Source organism: Spea bombifrons, chromosome 5, assembly GCF_027358695.1.
Source record: "Spea bombifrons isolate aSpeBom1 chromosome 5, aSpeBom1.2.pri, whole genome shotgun sequence".
In the NCBI taxonomy this organism is placed as follows: Eukaryota; Metazoa; Chordata; class Amphibia; order Anura; family Pelobatidae; genus Spea; species Spea bombifrons.
Genome location: NC_071091.1, coordinates 38,244,205 through 38,263,164, shown reverse-complemented (window position 1 = coordinate 38,263,164; position 18,960 = coordinate 38,244,205). Strand labels below are relative to the sequence as shown.

At 38.5% G+C, this 18,960-nt stretch overlaps 13 non-coding genes across 13 annotated transcripts; 5 read left to right on the top strand and 8 right to left on the bottom strand.

The window, feature by feature from the left end:
• Window positions 1-772: 772 nt before the first annotated feature.
• On the bottom strand, window positions 773-859 carry TRNAR-UCU (transfer RNA arginine (anticodon UCU)). The gene is given in 2 exon segments: window positions 773-808; window positions 823-859. It is a non-coding gene; the product is annotated as a tRNA-Arg (tRNA).
• A 247-nt stretch (window positions 860-1,106) lies between these two features.
• TRNAR-UCG (transfer RNA arginine (anticodon UCG)) lies at window positions 1,107-1,179 on the top strand. The gene has a single exon. It is a non-coding gene; the product is annotated as a tRNA-Arg (tRNA).
• Window positions 1,180-1,946: 767 nt separating this feature from the next.
• Window positions 1,947-2,056, bottom strand: TRNAL-CAA (transfer RNA leucine (anticodon CAA)). The gene is made up of 2 exons: window positions 2,019-2,056; window positions 1,947-1,992 (listed from the first exon to the last, which is right to left on the bottom strand). It is a non-coding gene; the product is annotated as a tRNA-Leu (tRNA).
• A 918-nt stretch (window positions 2,057-2,974) lies between these two features.
• TRNAR-UCU (transfer RNA arginine (anticodon UCU)) lies at window positions 2,975-3,061 on the bottom strand. Its single transcript is given in 2 exon segments — window positions 2,975-3,010; window positions 3,025-3,061. It is a non-coding gene; the product is annotated as a tRNA-Arg (tRNA).
• A 247-nt stretch (window positions 3,062-3,308) lies between these two features.
• TRNAR-UCG (transfer RNA arginine (anticodon UCG)) lies at window positions 3,309-3,381 on the top strand. The gene has a single exon. It is a non-coding gene; the product is annotated as a tRNA-Arg (tRNA).
• A 767-nt stretch (window positions 3,382-4,148) lies between these two features.
• TRNAL-CAA (transfer RNA leucine (anticodon CAA)) lies at window positions 4,149-4,258 on the bottom strand. The gene is made up of 2 exons: window positions 4,221-4,258; window positions 4,149-4,194 (listed from the first exon to the last, which is right to left on the bottom strand). It is a non-coding gene; the product is annotated as a tRNA-Leu (tRNA).
• Window positions 4,259-5,174: 916 nt separating this feature from the next.
• On the bottom strand, window positions 5,175-5,261 carry TRNAR-UCU (transfer RNA arginine (anticodon UCU)). Its single transcript is given in 2 exon segments — window positions 5,175-5,210; window positions 5,225-5,261. It is a non-coding gene; the product is annotated as a tRNA-Arg (tRNA).
• Window positions 5,262-5,508: 247 nt separating this feature from the next.
• Window positions 5,509-5,581, top strand: TRNAR-UCG (transfer RNA arginine (anticodon UCG)). Its single transcript has one exon. It is a non-coding gene; the product is annotated as a tRNA-Arg (tRNA).
• Window positions 5,582-6,347: 766 nt separating this feature from the next.
• On the bottom strand, window positions 6,348-6,457 carry TRNAL-CAA (transfer RNA leucine (anticodon CAA)). Its single transcript has 2 exons — window positions 6,420-6,457; window positions 6,348-6,393 (listed from the first exon to the last, which is right to left on the bottom strand). It is a non-coding gene; the product is annotated as a tRNA-Leu (tRNA).
• A 918-nt stretch (window positions 6,458-7,375) lies between these two features.
• On the bottom strand, window positions 7,376-7,462 carry TRNAR-UCU (transfer RNA arginine (anticodon UCU)). The gene is given in 2 exon segments: window positions 7,376-7,411; window positions 7,426-7,462. It is a non-coding gene; the product is annotated as a tRNA-Arg (tRNA).
• A 247-nt stretch (window positions 7,463-7,709) lies between these two features.
• Window positions 7,710-7,782, top strand: TRNAR-UCG (transfer RNA arginine (anticodon UCG)). Its single transcript has one exon. It is a non-coding gene; the product is annotated as a tRNA-Arg (tRNA).
• Window positions 7,783-8,549: 767 nt separating this feature from the next.
• Window positions 8,550-8,659, bottom strand: TRNAL-CAA (transfer RNA leucine (anticodon CAA)). The gene is made up of 2 exons: window positions 8,622-8,659; window positions 8,550-8,595 (listed from the first exon to the last, which is right to left on the bottom strand). It is a non-coding gene; the product is annotated as a tRNA-Leu (tRNA).
• Window positions 8,660-9,911: 1,252 nt separating this feature from the next.
• On the top strand, window positions 9,912-9,984 carry TRNAR-UCG (transfer RNA arginine (anticodon UCG)). Its single transcript has one exon. It is a non-coding gene; the product is annotated as a tRNA-Arg (tRNA).
• The last annotated feature ends 8,976 nt before the right edge of the window (window positions 9,985-18,960 follow it).

Below are 18,960 nucleotides of genomic sequence, written 5' to 3'. Positions count from 1 at the left end.
GGCTAAGATTTCACATGTGTTTTTTGATGTGCCATATGACCACCATACTTATCGCCCTCTGGGCATGCAGGGTTCTTCGACATATTGTGTGTTACCAACACCTTTAATGAAATCAAAGTTGATTGCGATGTACTGTTTCAAACACTTAAAGGCAAACTTTAATTCTTTCTCCAACTATTGTTATGAAGACTTTGGCTCCAAGTGGCTCCATAAGAGTCACAGGGCACCCTTGATTTTCTGTTGTACATTTCCTAATCTTTTTGCCCAAAGAAATCTATGTGATCATCCTTTGTATAATGTGCCACAGGGCCCACTACTGAAACACATTTCACACTAGAGTAAAATCTGTCAATTGTATTACAGACATTTTTCAGAGACAATTTGTGGATATTGCAACCTAAAACTAAACAAGCACATCAAATGCAGTCAACCACTGGAAAAAAAACACGATTCTAGTGGGACTCGAACCCACAACCTTTGAATATTGGCATTATTTTCGTATCAAAATTTTAATCTTACAAACGGAGCGCTAAACTGCTTTCCACGCTTGTGTTAAATCGTTCTATTGTTTCAGATTACCATAATTTCTCACAGACAAATTGTGGATATTTGGAATTACAATTTAATCAGTCAATTAAAATCTGTCAGATTAAGATCTGCCAATTGTATTTCAGAAATTTTTCAGAGTGGATATTGCAATTTTTCCATGTGTGGATATTGCAATTTATAACTAAACAAGAACATCAAATGCAGTCAACCACTGGAAAAACCATGACTCTGGTGGGACTCGAACCCACAACCTTTGAATGCCTTGACAAGTGCTAGAAGTCCAATGCGCTATCCATTGCGCCACAGAGCCTACATATACAAAACGCAGACGTCATGAAACCACCTATCTGACTCACGCATAATCCTTCGTACATAGATGTTTCAAATGCATTAGTCGTTTCTGTGTCCTACGTTTGTCTGCATGTTCTTAATTAACATCAGTCAGAGGAAGGACAGTGGTCATAAAAAGCATATTGTGGCATGTGAAGTAAAGGAAATATAGTTATGTTTCTCTATGAGAAACGTATCCACACATTCTTTCGCAAACTTCGCATGCAGACTGCGTGGCCTAATGGATAAGGCGTCTGACTTCGGATCAGAAGATTGAGGGTTCGAGTCCCTTCGTGGTCGGAGATGCCGGAGGTTTGGTTTTGTTGTTCTTTAGAGTTCTTCCATATCAATGAATGTCAGGCAAGTGGAAACTAAGATTTCAACAGTTTCTTTCCATGTTACGTGTCACCCAAGATATTTAGTCCCTCTTGGTATGAAAGGCAGACATGTCAAAACTAAGATTTCAAGTGTTGATTGCCATATGATCATAACCCTATCTTGGCCTACAAGGTACCTCTACGGATAGTGCGTTGTTGCGAGATTTGATTAAATCAAAGTTGTCTGCAATTTACTCTTTCAAAAACTTTGAACAAACGTAAATTCTTTTTCCAACTATTGTTATGAAGACTTTGGCTCAAAGCGGCTCCATAAGAGTCACAGGCACCCTTGATTTCCTGTTGTACACTTTCTTATCTCTTTCCCCCAAGAAATCTATGTGACAGCTATTGGAAAGTATCTACACCTGGGTCGTTATTTTCACCTCTTTCGGTATGTCTTCTCTGCGAAGTGCGGAATAAGACTCTTGTGTTTTGTCAAGACCTCGTGGCCTAATGGTTAAGGTGTCTGACTTTGGATGGGAAGATTGAGGATTTGAGTTGTCTTGAGGTTGCTGGTGGTTTAGATCCCCAGGTTACTGTTCTTTTGAGTCTAGAGATTGTACATTGCTGTCTTATGTTATGAAATCAATGTCTTCTGCAATGTACTCTTTCAACGCTTAAATTCAATCTTGGATTCTTTCTCAAAAAAATGTTGAATTAAACGAAGCTCAAAGCACAAAAGAAGATGACTGTCAGAAGTGGGATTTGAACCCACGCCTCCGCATGGAGACCAGAAGACCCTCACAGAGAGAAGATTGCATTCTTGAGTCTGGCGCCTTAGACCACTCGGCCATCCTGACAAGCTACAGCTGCTAAGAAAGAAGATATTTTTTTACATGGTTTCAAGGCAAGGGACTAGCTCGTAGGGGACCTTTTGCCATTGCATTGGTTTAAAGTGGCTTCATTAGAGTCACAGGGTAAGCAGACTTGAGATCCTGCATATGAAGGCTAAGATTTCACATGTGTTTTTTGATGTGCCATATGACCACCATACTTATCGCCCTCTGGGCATGCAGGGTTCTTCGACATATTGTGTGTTACCAACACCTTTAATGAAATCAAAGTTGATTGCGATGTACTGTTTCAAACACTTAAAGGCAAACTTTAATTCTTTCTCCAACTATTGTTATGAAGACTTTGGCTCCAAGTGGCTCCATAAGAGTCACAGGGCACCCTTGATTTTCTGTTGTACATTTCCTAATCTTTTTGCCCAAAGAAATCTATGTGATCATCCTTTGTATAATGTGCCACAGGGCCCACTACTGAAACACATTTCACACTAGAGTAAAATCTGTCAATTGTATTACAGACATTTTTCAGAGACAATTTGTGGATATTGCAACCTAAAACTAAACAAGCACATCAAATGCAGTCAACCACTGGAAAAAAAACACGATTCTAGTGGGACTCGAACCCACAACCTTTGAATATTGGCATTATTTTCGTATCAAAATTTTAATCTTACAAACGGAGCGCTAAACTGCTTTCCACGCTTGTGTTAAATCGTTCTATTGTTTCAGATTACCATAATTTCTCACAGACAAATTGTGGATATTTGGAATTACAATTTAATCAGTCAATTAAAATCTGTCAGATTAAGATCTGCCAATTGTATTTCAGAAATTTTTCAGAGTGGATATTGCAATTTTTCCATGTGTGGATATTGCAATTTATAACTAAACAAGAACATCAAATGCAGTCAACCACTGGAAAAACCATGACTCTGGTGGGACTCGAACCCACAACCTTTGAATGCCTTGACAAGTGCTAGAAGTCCAATGCGCTATCCATTGCGCCACAGAGCCTACATATGCAAGAAGCAGACGTCATGAAACCACCTATCTGACTCACGCATAATCCTTCGTACATAGATGTTTCAAATGCATTAGTCGTTTCTGTGTCCTACGTTTGTCTGCATGTTCTTAATTAACATCAGTCAGAGGAAGGACAGTGGTCATAAAAAGCATATTGTGGCATGTGAAGTAAAGGAAATATAGTTATGTTTCTCTATGAGAAACGTATCCACACATTCTTTCGCAAACTTTGCATGCAGACCGCGTGGCCTAATGGATAAGGCGTCTGACTTCGGATCAGAAGATTGAGGGTTTGAGTCCTTTCGTGGTCGGAGATGCCGGAGGTTTGGTTTTGTTGTTCTTTAGAGTTCTTCCATATCAATGAATGTCAGGCAAGTGGAAACTAAGATTTCAACAGTTTCTTTCCATGTTACGTGTCACCCAAGATATTTAGTCCCTCTTGGTATGAAAGGCAGACATGTCAAAACTAAGATTTCAAGTGTTGATTGCCATATGATCATAACCCTATCTTGGCCTACAAGGTACCTCTACGGATAGTGCGTTGTTGCGAGATTTGATTAAATCAAAGTTGTCTGCAATTTACTCTTTCAAAAACTTTGAACAAACGTAAATTCTTTTTTCAACTATTGTTATGAAGACTTTGGCTCAAAGCGGCTCCATAAGAGTCACAGGCACCCTTGATTTCCTGTTGTACACTTTCTTATCTCTTTCCCCCAAGAAATCTATGTGACAGCTATTGGAAAGTATCTACACCTGGGTCGTTATTTTCACCTCTTTCGGTATGTCTTCTCTGCGAAGTGCGGAATAAGACTCTTGTGTTTTGTCAAGACCTCGTGGCCTAATGGTTAAGGTGTCTGACTTTGGATGGGAAGATTGAGGATTTGAGTTGTCTTGAGGTTGCTGGTGGTTTAGATCCCCAGGTTACTGTTCTTTTGAGTCTAGAGATTGTACATTGCTGTCTTATGTTATGAAATCAATGTCTTCTGCAATGTACTCTTTCAACGCTTAAATTCAATCTTGGATTCTTTCTCAAAAAATTGTTGAATGAAACGAAGCTCAAAGCACAAAAGAAGATGACTGTCAGAAGTGGGATTTGAACCCACGCCTCCGCATGGAGACCAGAAGACCCTCACAGAGAGAAGATTGCATTCTTGAGTCTGGCACCTTAGACCACTCGGCCACCCTGACAAGCTACAGCTGCTAAGAAAGAAGATATTTTTTTACATGGTTTCAAGGCAAGGGACTAGCTCGTAGGGGACCTTTTGCCATTGCATTGGTTTAAAGTGGCTTCATTAGAGTCACAGGGTAAGCAGACTTGAGATCCTGCATATGAAGGCTAAGATTTCACATGTGTTTTTTGATGTGCCATATGACCACCATACTTATCGCCCTCTGGGCATGCAGGGTTCTTCGACGTATTGTGTGTTACCAACACCTTTAATGAAATCAAAGTTGATTGCGATGTACTGTTTCAAACACTTAAAGGCAAACTTTAATTATTTCTCCAACTATTGTTATGAAGACTTTGGCTCCAAGTGGCTCCATAAGAGTCACAGGGCACCCTTGATTTTCTGTTGTACATTTCCTAATCTTTTTGCCCAAAGAAATCTATGTGATCATCCTTTGTATAATGTGCCACAGGGCCCACTACTGAAACACATTTCACACTAGAGTAAAATCTGTCAATTGTATTACAGACATTTTTCAGAGACAATTTGTGGATATTGCAACCTAAAACTAAACAAGCACATCAAATGCAGTCAACCACTGGAAAAAAAACACGATTCTAGTGGGACTCGAACCCACAACCTTTGAATATTGGCATTATTTTCGCATCAAAATTTTAATCTTACAAACGGAGCGCTAAACTGCTTTCCACACTTGTGTTAAATCGTTCTATTGTTTCAGATTACCATAATTTCTCAGACAAATTGTGGATATTTGGAATTACAATTTAATCAGTCAATTAAAATCTGTCAGATTAAGATCTGTCAATTGTATTTCAGAAATTTTTCAGAGTGGATATTGCAATTTTTCCATGTGTGGATATTGCAACTTATAACTAAACAAGAATATCAAATGCAGTCAACCACTGGAAAAACCACGACTCTGGTGGGACTCGAACCCACAACCTTTGAATGCCTTGACAAGTGCTAGAAGTCCAATGCGCTATCCATTGCGCCACAGAGCCTACATATGCAAGAAGCAGACGTCATGAAACCACCTATCTGACTCACGCATAATCCTTCGTACATAGATGTTTCAAATGCATTAGTCGTTTCTGTGTCCTACGTTTGTCTGCATGTTCTTAATTAACATCAGTCAGAGGAAGGACAGTGGTCATAAAAAGCATATTGTGGCATGTGAAGTAAAGGAAATATAGTTATGTTTCTCTATGAGAAACGTATCCACACATTCTTTCGCAAACTTTGCATGCAGACCGCGTGGCCTAATGGATAAGGCGTCTGACTTCGGATCAGAAGATTGAGGGTTCGAGTCCCTTCGTGGTCGGAGATGCCGGAGGTTTGGTTTTGTTGTTCTTTAGAGTTCTTCCATATCAATGAATGTCAGGCAAGTGGAAACTAAGATTTCAACAGTTTCTTTCCATGTTACGTGTCACCCAAGATATTTAGTCCCTCTTGGTATGAAAGGCAGACATGTCAAAACTAAGATTTCAAGTGTTGATTGCCATATGATCATAACCCTATCTTGGCCTACAAGGTACCTCTACGGATAGTGCGTTGTTGCGAGATTTGATTAAATCAAAGTTGTCTGCAATTTACTCTTTCAAAAACTTTGAACAAACGTAAATTCTTTTTCCAACTATTGTTATGAAGACTTTGGCTCAAAGCGGCTCCATAAGAGTCACAGGCACCCTTGATTTCCTGTTGTACACTTTCTTATCTCTTTCCCCCAAGAAATCTATGTGACAGCTATTGGAAAGTATCTACACCTGGGTCGTTATTTTCACCTCTTTCGGTATGTCTTCTCTGCGAAGTGCGGAATAAGACTCTTGTGTTTTGTCAAGACCTCGTGGCCTAATGGGTAAGGTGTCTGACTTTGGATGGGAAGATTGAGGATTTGAGTTGTCTTGAGGTTGCTGGTGGTTTAGATCCCAGGTTACTGTTCTTTTGAGTCTAGAGATTGTACATTGCTGTCTTATGTTATGAAATCAATGTCTTCTGCAATGTACTCTTTCAACGCTTAAATTCAATCTTGGATTCTTTCTCAAAAAAATGTTGAATTAAACGAAGCTCAAAGCACAAAAGAAGATGACTGTCAGAAGTGGGATTTGAACCCACGCCTCCGCATGGAGACCAGAAGACCCTCACAGAGAGAAGATTGCATTCTTGAGTCTGGCGCCTTAGACCACTCGGCCATCCTGACAAGCTACAGCTGCTAAGAAAGAAGATATTTTTTTACATGGTTTCAAGGCAAGGGACTAGCTCGTAGGGGACCTTTTGCCATTGCATTGGTTTAAAGTGGCTTCATTAGAGTCACAGGGTAAGCAGACTTGAGATCCTGCATATGAAGGCTAAGATTTCACATGTGTTTTTTGATGTGCCATATGACCACCATACTTATCGCCCTCTGGGCATGCAGGGTTCTTCGACATATTTTGTGTTACCAACACCTTTAATGAAATCAAAGTTGATTGCGATGTACTGTTTCAAACACTTAAAGGCAAACTTTAATTCTTTCTCCAACTATTGTTATGAAGACTTTGGCTCCAAGTGGCTCCATAAGAGTCACAGGGCACCCTTGATTTTCTGTTGTACATTTCCTAATCTTTTTGCCCAAAGAAATCTATGTGATCATCCTTTGTATAATGTGCCACAGGGCCCACTACTGAAACACATTTCACACTAGAGTAAAATCTGTCAATTGTATTACAGACATTTTTCAGAGACAATTTGTGGATATTGCAACCTAAAACTAAACAAGCACATCAAATGCAGTCAACCACTGGAAAAAAAACACGATTCTAGTGGGACTCGAACCCACAACCTTTGAATATTGGCATTATTTTCGCATCAAAATTTTAATCTTACAAACGGAGCGCTAAACTGCTTTCCGCACTTGTGTTAAATCGTTCTATTGTTTCAGATTACCATAATTTCTCACAGACAAATTGTGGATATTTGGAATTACAATTTAATCAATCAATTAAAATCTGTCAGATTAAGATCTGTCAATTGTATTTCAGAAATTTTTCAGAGTGGATATTGCAATTTTTCCATGTGTGGATATTGCAACTTATAACTAAACAAGAACATCAAATGCAGTCAACCACTGGAAAAACCACGACTCTGGTGGGACTCGAACCCACAGCCTTTGAATGCCTTGACAAGTGCTAGAAGTCCAATGCGCTATCCATTGCGCCACAGAGCCTACATATGCAAGACGCAGACGTCATGAAACCACCTATCTGACTCACGCATAATCCTTCGTACATAGATGTTTCAAATGCATTAGTCGTTTCTGTGTCCTACGTTTGTCTGCATGTTCTTAATTAACATCAGTCAGAGGAAGGACAGTGGTCATAAAAAGCATATTGTGGCATGTGAAGTAAAGGAAATATAGTTATGTTTCTCTATGAGAAACGTATCCACACATTCTTTCGCAAACTATGCATGCAGACCGCGTGGCCTAATGGATAAGGCGTCTGACTTCGGATCAGAAGATTGAGGGTTCGAGTCCCTTCGTGGTCGGAGATGCCGGAGGTTTGGTTTTGTTGTTCTTTAGAGTTCTTCCATATCAATGAATGTCAGGCAAGTGGAAACTAAGATTTCAACAGTTTCTTTCCATGTTACGTGTCACCCAAGATATTTAGTCCCTCTTGGTATGAAAGGCAGACATGTCAAAACTAAGATTTCAAGTGTTGATTGCCATATGATCATAACCCTATCTTGGCCTACAAGGTACCTCTACGGATAGTGCGTTGTTGCGAGATTTGATTAAATCAAAGTTGTCTGCAATTTACTCTTTCAAAAACTTTGAACAAACGTAAATTCTTTTTCCAACTATTGTTATGAAGACTTTGGCTCAAAGCGGCTCCATAAGAGTCACAGGCACCCTTGATTTCCTGTTGTACACTTTCTTATCTCTTTCCCCCAAGAAATCTATGTGACAGGTATTGGAAAGTATCTACACCTGGGTCGTTATTTTCACCTCTTTCGGTATGTCTTCTCTGCGAAGTGCGGAATAAGACTCTTGTGTTTTGTCAAGACCTCGTGGCCTAATGGGTAAGGTGTCTGACTTTGGATGGGAAGATTGAGGATTTGAGTTGTCTTGAGTTTGCTGGTGGTTTAGATCCCCAGGTTACTGTTCTTTTGAGTCTAGAGATTGTACATTGCTGTCTTATGTTATGAAATCAATGTCTTCTGCAATGTACTCTTTCAACGCTTAAATTCAATCTTGGATTCTTTCTCAAAAAAATGTTGAATTAAACAAAGCTCAAAGCACAAAAGAAGATGACTGTCAGAAGTGGGATTTGAACCCACGCCTCCTCATGGAGACCAGAAGACCCTCACAGAGAGTAGATTGCATTCTTGAGACTGGTGCCTTAGACCACTCGGCCATCCTGACAAGCTACAGCTGCTAAGAAAGAAGATATTTTTTTACATGGTTTCAAGGCAAGGGACTAGCTCGTAGGGGACCTTTTGCCATTGCATTGGTTTAAAGTGGCTTCATTAGAGTCACAGGGTAAGCAGACTTGAGATCCTGCATATGAAGGCTAAGATTTCACATGTGTTTTTTGATGTGCCATATGACCACCATACTTATCGCCCTCTGGGCATGCAGGGTTCTTCGACATATTGTGTGTTACCAACACCTTTAATGAAATCAAAGTTGATTGCGATGTACTGTTTCAAACACTTAAAGGCAAACTTTAATTCTTTCTCCAACTATTGTTATGAAGACTTTGGCTCCAAGTGGCTCCATAAGAGTCACAGGGCACCCTTGATTTTCTGTTGTACATTTCCTAATCTTTTTGCCCAAAGAAATCTATGTGATCATCCTTTGTATAATGTGCCACAGGGCCCACTACTGAAACACATTTCACACTAGAGTAAAATCTGTCAATTGTATTACAGACATTTTTCAGAGACAATTTGTGGATATTGCAACCTAAAACTAAACAAGCACATCAAATGCAGTCAACCACTGGAAAAAAAACACGATTCTAGTGGGACTCGAACCCACAACCTTTGAATATTGGCATTATTTTCGTATCAAAATTTTAATCTTACAAACGGAGCGCTAAACTGCTTTCCACGCTTGTGTTAAATCGTTCTATTGTTTCAGATTACCATAATTTCTCACAGACAAATTGTGGATATTTGGAATTACAATTTAATCAGTCAATTAAAATCTGTCAGATTAAGATCTGCCAATTGTATTTCAGAAATTTTTCAGAGTGGATATTGCAATTTTTCCATGTGAGGATATTGCAATTTATAACTAAACAAGAACATCAAATGCAGTCAACCACTGGAAAAACCATGACTCTGGTGGGACTCGAACCCACAACCTTTGAATGCCTTGACAAGTGCTAGAAGTCCAATGCCCTATCCATTGCGCCACAGAGCATACATATGCAAGAAGCAGACGTCATGAAACCACCTATCTGACTCACGCATAATCCTTCGTACATAGATGTTTCAAATGCATTAGTCGTTTCTGTGTCCTACGTTTGTCTGCATGTTCTTAATTAACATCAGTCAGAGGAAGGACAGTGGTCATAAAAAGCATATTGTGGCATGTGAAGTAAAGGAAATATAGTTATGTTTCTCTATGAGAAACGTATCCACACATTCTTTCGCAAACTTTGCATGCAGACCGCGTGGCCTAATGGATAAGGCGTCTGACTTCGGATCAGAAGATTGAGGGTTTGAGTCCTTTCGTGGTCGGAGATGCCGGAGGTTTGGTTTTGTTGTTCTTTAGAGTTCTTCCATATCAATGAATGTCAGGCAAGTGGAAACTAAGATTTCAACAGTTTCTTTCCATGTTACGTGTCACCCAAGATATTTAGTCCCTCTTTGTATGAAAGGCAGACATGTCAAAACTAAGATTTCAAGTGTTGATTGCCATATGATCATAACCCTATCTTGGCCTACAAGGTACCTCTACGGATAGTGCGTTGTTGCGAGATTTGATTAAATCAAAGTTGTCTGCAATTTACTCTTTCAAAAACTTTGAACAAACGTAAATTCTTTTTCCAACTATTGTTATGAAGACTTTGGCTCAAAGCGGCTCCATAAGAGTCACAGGCACCCTTGATTTCCTGTTGTACACTTTCTTATCTCTTTCCCCCAAGAAATCTATGTGACAGCTATTGGAAAGTATCTACACCTGGGTCGTTATTTTCACCTCTTTCGGTATGTCTTCTCTGCGAAGTGCGGAATAAGACTCTTGTGTTTTGTCAAGACCTCGTGGCCTAATGGGTAAGGTGTCTGACTTTGGATGGGAAGATTGAGGATTTGAGTTGTCTTGAGGTTGCTGGTGGTTTAGATCCCAGGTTACTGTTCTTTTGAGTCTAGAGATTGTACATTGCTGTCTTATGTTATGAAATCAATGTCTTCTGCAATGTACTCTTTCAACGCTTAAATTCAATCTTGGATTCTTTCTCAAAAAAATGTTGAATTAAACAAAGCTCAAAGCACAAAAGAAGATGACTGTCAGAAGTGGGATTTGAACCCACACCTCCTCATGGAGACCAGAAGACCCTCTGTAAGAAAATATATAGGGCCAATACAAACTTCAAATAATTGGATCACATATAAATGTATGTGCGTCAAAAATAGGCAGAGTCACTTAGATGCAAACAAAGGTAAAACATTTAATACGAACAAAAATAGAAGAAGAATATAAAAAGAAGATAACAAAAATAATACGAAACAAGTCTTACAAAACCTTGGAAAGGAATTTAGTTGATGGCATCTGTCCTATGCATTCCTGAGGATGGAGGGAGGGAGTGTTGGGACAAGAAGAGTCTGTGGATGGCAAGTACATCTCTCCTCTACCTCTCCTCCCATGCCTCTCGTACACCAAGCTTATATATCATTTGAAAATGATGTCAGTCTATTGGTCTTCACCTAATTAGGTGTTCAAACATGTTCACTTAGGTCTTACACGCCCAAACCCTATTTTAGGTGGTCGCTGTACGTATATTGTAATGCCCTTTTAGAGTTACAACTATACCATGCATTAGCAAGCTACTATCCTATCTATAGACTGCCTGTTCAGCAAATCCTTCATTCTATATTTAAGGTCAAGGAAACCTTGAAACATATTAATATATCTTAATTATCATTTATTTATGAACAATGATTACATATCTTTGACTATTGCCTATACTAATAATTATATATCTTTGACTATTGCCTATACTAATAATTATATATGGTCCATATCTTAATTGAAGTTAGAAAATGTATTAGAATATTTTACAATTCCCCCTGATGATAGGATAATATCCTTATCATATCTTTTCAAATATACACATTTACTCACCATTCGTATCACATTCGTATCACATTTATACTACAATCACATCACACTTTACCTGGGACCATATGATAATCATTAGCATGAGACACCCTTTTCTCTATATTTGTTATGGAATGAGAGGATTGTGCCCTTTTTATCAATTCCCTTAATATTCCATCTCCCTTATCTACTTCATACTTAACATGTTTATATATCTTACTTATTCTACACATAAGAAAACTTTGATAAATAATACATAATAAAACAAGTATAGCTATAATAACAATTGGATTCAACAATATATTCCCAGCTGCGGATTTTACCGAAGATTGTGACCACATATTTACTGATTTTTTTAAATTTGACCACCAACTAACTCCAGACATATCATTCCATTGATGTTGAATTTGTTCTAATTCACCTTGTTTATGTTGGAAAACAATTTCGGCATTTTTCAATTGTTGTTTTAATATGGCCAATAATCCCTTATCTTTCTTTATTTCCTCAGTCCAGGTTTTCCAAGGAAAATGGTCTATCTGTGTGAGATTAAATTGCAGAGGTAGTGTTTTTAAACGCTCTATGCCCATAGTGGAGACATTAAACTTTTTCCCATCTATCTCCAACTTTTTCAATTCTCCTTCTATGCAATATAATCCTCTGTGAAGAGTTTCATTATGCATACAATTTGAAAAGAATGCTCTGACCAATGACTCTTCCTTCATTACCTGAAAACAAACTTTTCCTATCTTTACTTGAGTCATTAATTCATGCATAGATGTAACACTTTCAATCCTGGCCTCACATGATGAATGATAGACAACCTTTTCTTGCCCTGGAAGACATATTACCTTGGAAACAAAATGAAGACAAGCTGAAACATCTAATTGTTCCAGATTTTCCCCATCAAATACAAAATCTGTATATCTTAAATTATAATGAATCAATTGTCCAACAATGTCTCTTGATGTATCAATGTCTGATGTCAGGAGTTAATCCACCTGAACTTCTCTTATTTTATGTGATAACAATATCTTCTGTGGTAAGTCCTTTGTCGGATCATCAATTCCAATTGGCTTCTGATATAGTTCAAACAACACAGCAACCAAAAAACTCAGCACCAACAACCATGGAAGTAATATGTAACACGCTATCTTGATGTCACGCTTCTTGTATTGCTGTTTCTTTGGAGATTCTCTGTCCAATAGTTAACTGCTTTGTTTCTCCATTTTCTTGCAGAACTGTGTTCCTGCAAGAACAGAATTTAGTTAGAAACATACAATTTACACTGGTCAACATGTACCCACAGCTTCTGCTGCCTACGGGTATTCTTCACAGTCTTTTCTGTTCTTTGAACAAGGATCATTACTTGACCCATAGTATCGATTATTTCAAACGGTCCTTCCCAATTACTTTCCCAAGGTCCCGCCTTCCTAAAAGTCTTAATCATTACTGATGCTCCTTTCACAAATTTAGAAGAGTGAGGCGGTACCATACGCTGCATTCTAGACGCTGCGTGAGGAAGAATTGTTTTTAAATTCTCCTGAAGTATCTGTAACCACTTAGTTCTTGCAATGGCATCTTTCTGTGGAGTAGACAAAAACGGTTCATGAGGAAAGATCAATGGCATTTTCCTTCCTGTCATTAATTCAAAAGGTGTATACTGGGTAGTTGAGGAACTTGTTCCCCTAATACTCATCAATACCAGAGGTACTGCATCAACCCAAGTATTTCCTTTATCGAGTAACATTTTTGCAATTCTAGACTTAATCGTTCTGTTCATTCTTTCTACAATACCTGCGGACTGAGGATGGTATGGAACATGGAATTGTTGACGTACCCCCAGGATTGCGCAAACAGCCTGCATGACTTTGCCAGTAAAATGGCTCCCCCTGTCAGATGAAATCATCCTTGGGATTCCCCAAGTACAAAAAACATGATTCACTAATGCTTTTGCCGTGGACAAAGCATCATCTTTCCTGACAGGCAACAGTTCTACCCACTTAGAAAATACATCTACCACAACCAATGCGTACCTGAGACCTTGTTTACCTGAAGGTAGGGGACCTACGTAGTCAATCTGCAATGTAGACCACGGACCGTCTGCAGGTGCAATTCTTAGAAGTGGAGGCTTTTGTCCTTTAGGCCTGGGGTTTACTTGAGCACAAATGAGACATGACTGAACAACATTTTGTACAGAGTCCTCCATTTTGTCCCAATAAAACTTCTCTTTGAGAATTTCCAGCAACTTTTGCTGACCCACATGACCTAAACTTTCATGATTATAGCGGGTGAATTCCGTCTGCAAGTGTTTAGGCACTACTGGAAGTAAATTACCTTGCATTTCATAACAAATCACTCCATTTTCACAAACAAAAGGAGGTGTTATTTTATTCTTACATTCCACAATGAACGGATCTTTCATCTGTTCATCACTAAATGAAGGTAAATTTGCTTCCTTACTCTTTACTGGTAGTACTTCCAACGGTTCTAGTTCCATCACTATCTCTCCTATCAAAGCTGCTTCCTTGGCTAGAGAATCTGCTTTCTCATTTCCCAAAGCTAAATCACTAGTCCCTCTGCTATGGCCCGGTACTTTGACAATAGCATATCGGTTAGGATTTTTAGAAGCAAGCTCAAAGATAGTCTGCAATGTATCAACATGACTTAAGATTTTGTTAGATGAATCCACAAAACCTCGTTTTTTCCACACAGGTAAGTAGTCTGTTAGTGAACGTACGACATATGAACTATCGCTATAGATTACCAAAGGATCATTATTTTCTTTCTCATTAATTTCCAATACTGTTTTAACAGCTTCAATTTCTGCTCTCTGTGCAGAAAAATGTCCTGGTAGCCTATGCTGAATAGCTCGGCCTTTCTTTGGAAACCAAATGGCATATCCGGTATGATATTGTCCTTTCAAACAAAATCTAGAACCATCTACAAATACTGGTTCATCAGTTTCCTCTACTTCTTTTCTAAAAAGAGATGGAAAATCCCCCTGAAATGTCTCAACACACTCATGTGATTCACCCTCATATTGCATTAGTTGAGGGAGCACATATTTAGCTTTATGATCCACTTCAATCTGTTTTGGAGATAAAGACAACAACCAATGTGCAAATCTTTGATGTGACACTCCTGGGATACTTTTTTCAAGAAGCAATTTCAAGGTGGAGTGAGGGGTCTGCAGAATTAGTTTGTTAAACCCCACAATATGTTCAGTCGCCTTGACTGCAAAGTGTACACCCACCAGATGTCTTGCACACGTTTCAAACTCTTTTTCCACAGGTGAAAGGAGTTTGGAAAAATAGCCAACTATTCTCCATTCCTTTCCCTGTAGCTGCAGTAAAACTGCCGAGACAGCCGTCTCCGAGGTATGAACTTGTAAAGCAAAAGGCTTAGATGGATACACAGTTGTCAAAGCTGGTGCTCTCTGTAAATCAAGTTTAAGTTGTTCAAACGCTTTCTGCTGCTCATCTCCCCATGGACCAAACAAATTGTCATCATCAGTACTTTTTAGTAAGTCATATAAGGGTTTAGCTTTTTCAGCAAAGCCCTCTATGAAGTCTCTAGAAAAATTTACAAGTCCCAGGAATTGTCTTAAAGCTTTGAAAGTTGTAGGTACAGGCAAAGCTGCTACTGTTGCTACTCTTTCCTGCAAAGGACGTCTCTGGCCTGGACTTATCAAAACTCCCAAGTACTGAACCTCTTGTTTCAGTAATTGGACCTTCCTTGGATTTAATTTCAATCCTGACTCGTACAACAGATTAAACAATTCTGCTAGCAAGGTGAGGTGTTCCTCTCTACTCTCTGTTGCCAACATGATATCATCAACATACTGTAGAATACAATCTTGCCTTGAGAATTTTGATAACACTTTTGCCAATGCCTGATGAAACAGACTAGGTGACATGTGCGCCCCTTGTGGTAATCTGCAAAATACATATTGCTCATTCAGAAAAGTAAAAGCAAATTTGTATTGACAACTCCTCTCTATCTGAATACTGAAAAAACCATTACTGATATCCAGTACCGAGAAAAACTTTGCCTTAGCATTCAATCGAGACATGATGTCGGGGGTATCTGCTACAATTGGCGCCACATTTGGGGTACATTTATTAAACATACGCAGATCTAGAAGCATTCTATAAGAATTATCTGGTTTCTTAACTGCCCATAACGGATAATTTGTCACCGAATTTGATTTGCGTATGACGCCTTGTTGAAGTAGTTCTTCAATAATTTTGGACAAAGGCTCAATTGAATCTGGAGGCAATCGGTACTGTTTCTGAGCTATGGGATCTGTTCCTTCCACTTTGACAACAACATCTTTCATCGTCCCTACCTCATTCTTAGATTGAGCCCATAACGAGGGATGTTTCTGCACAATTTCTACAAGAGTCAAGTCATTACAATCCATTTGTGGCCATACATGATTTGGGGATACCTCCTCAATTAAATTGATGACGGCCACTACACTGTAGTCACTTGGATCAATTACTACAGGCCCTTTAAGGTTATTACTTCTCCAAATCACTTGATTCCCTAAGTCAATGACCCAACCTCGTTCTCTCATTACGTCAGCCCCTAAGATATTTTCTGAGCTAGGACAATGCCAGATATCAATTTCAGTACACAAATAGCCAGGAATCTCAAACAAAACACCAGTAACCAAAGTTGCTGAAGTATTACCTTTACCACTAAAACCTACAATCGTGCAAACAGGTGAGTTAGATGTTATAGGTAAAGCTTGATTAGTCACACTTAATTGAGCTCCTGTATCAATTAGGAATGTAATCTCTTTTCCCTGTAATTTTCCCTTGACATATGGTCTGCCACAGTTGTCAGTTGACACTGGAGCTACATAGGTCAACTTACAGAGTGATTGATTCTTATCTAGTCACTGAGAGGGTGTCAGACCCCTCCTGACATTCTTTCTTGTTACATTAGTAGCAGTACTATTTGTTGTGAGCTCTTGCACCTGTCTAATTAGTGGAGTGTATGGGGACGTTGACTTAAATTGTTCACCAGTAGGTGGGGCTGTTGGCACCAGCCCATTTTCTTTCCCAAAATTTTGTGTTCTAGGGACAAATTTTCTATTTTGAAGAAATTGTTTACACTGCCACCTCAAATGTCCTCTTTGACCACAATGATAACAACTAACATTTGGTCTGAATATCTTTCGGTTAGTATTATCAAATCGTTCAAAATTAGTAGGATTAGTTTGTGGCTTGTGACAGTCATTCTGAGTTAATTCTGGCCGTTTGTCAATTAGTTCCTGTACTGTAGATACTTTTACCTTTACAGTTGACATTTTCATTGCTCTTCTAATACGATCAATGAATATGGCTGCTTCTTGCAAACTAGGTTTTTCAGAGGCAAGCTGAACTGATACAGGATCTAGATATTTAAATTTCCTTACAAATGCTATAATCATTGCCTGTGGTTCATCTCCATCATCAACTCCCATTACCATTCTATAGGCTTTCTCAAATTTCAACAAAAATGCAAAGGGATCATCTTGAAGATTTACTTTTAGAGATTCGATTAAGTCAAGAGATGGAGATGAGTCACCAGTTGTAAACAGAATTAATTGCTTCAATCTATCCATGTCATTTGCATGCACTAATTGACCTAATGCATCCTCTGTAGGTGTGTCCTGTAACCTTTTGGACATATGTGAAGGTATCCATAGCTTAAAAATGGCGTTTCTTTGTTTATTACTTAATTGGAATTTGTCTGTATTTGTTTCAAATACATCAATATTATGGAATGCATCCATCTTATCGTCATATTTAGGAATATCTTTGGCAATTTTCATTAATTGATCATTAATTTTTAAAGTCAATTTTGTTGCACTGTCTCTGAGCTTTTGTCTCTCAACTCCTCCTACGTCAAGTTCCTCATCAGAATCTATTGTTGAGGTACCAGCTATTTCAGGGACAAAGGATACGCCCTTCTTACCTTCTTGTCTTGTGATAACTGACACTTTCTTATTTTCTAAACATAGTTTAGACAGTAACTGAGCTTGTCTGTCCCTAGCCCTCTCCAAGTTCTCTAATTGCTGAGCTAAAACAAAACAGTCGGGACAGCTGTTAAAGTCGTCAGTATTGTCATCAGGGTTAGATTCTGGTACAACTTTGTTAATCATGCAAATACTTTGTCTAGGTTGTAAATCCTCCACAATCAAGTCATTAAACGTTTTAAACATGCTTAGGACATTTTGCAGTTTCTTCTTAAGTTTATCAATACATAACAATTTCTTATCTATCTTCATATTCTCTAGCTCACATTGTTTGTACATACTAGCCCATAACTGTGCATTAGTAGGACAATTATCAAATTGAAAAGTTATTTTACTTTTGTTAGCATAAGTTTTTATAAAATCCATGACTTACCCTGTTTAGTGAACTCTCCTTGAGTGGCTGTTGTATCACGCTGTATGGCTTTCTTGCGTCTGCCGTCAATAGCGTCTTTTAGCACTTTTGGTTCCAATAAAATCTGAAAGTCTGTATCCTCAAAGGTTCTTTCTTAATTCTCTCCCGACAGTTTGCAAAAAGTGTACAGATATATCTGCCCTTCCCCCTGAGCAAGCTGGAGGGCAAAGGTCAGGAAAAAATACGCAGGGCTGGCACGCCAGATATGTAAGAAAATATATAGGGCCAATACAAACTTCAAATAATTGGATCACATATAAATGTATGTGCGTCAAAAATAGGCAGAGTCACTTAGATGCAAACAAAGGTAAAACATTTAATACGAACAAAAATAGAAGAAGAATATAAAAAGAAGATAACAAAAATAATACGAAACAAGTCTTACAAAACCTTGGAAAGGAATTTAGTTGATGGCATCTGTCCTATGCATTCCTGAGGATGGAGGGAGGGAGTGTTGGGACAAGAAGAGTCTGTGGATGGCAAGTACATCTCTCCTCTACCTCTCCTCCCATGCCTCTCGTACACCAAGCTTATATATCATTTGAAAATGATGTCAGTCTATTGGTCTTCACCTAATTAGGTGTTCAAACATGTTCACTTAGGTCTTACACGCCCAAACCCTATTTTAGGTGGTCGCTGTACGTATATTGTAATGCCCTTTTAGAGTTACAACTATACCATGCATTAGCAAGCTACTATCCTATCTATAGACTGCCTGTTCAGCAAATCCTTCATTCTATATTTAAGGTCAAGGAAACCTTGAAACATATTAATATATCTTAATTATCATTTATTTATGAACAATGATTACATATCTTTGACTATTGCCTATACTAATAATTATATATCTTTGACTATTGCCTATACTAATAATTATATATGGTCCATATCTTAATTGAAGTTAGAAAATGTATTAGAATATTTTACACCCTCACAGAGAGTAGATTGCATTCTTGA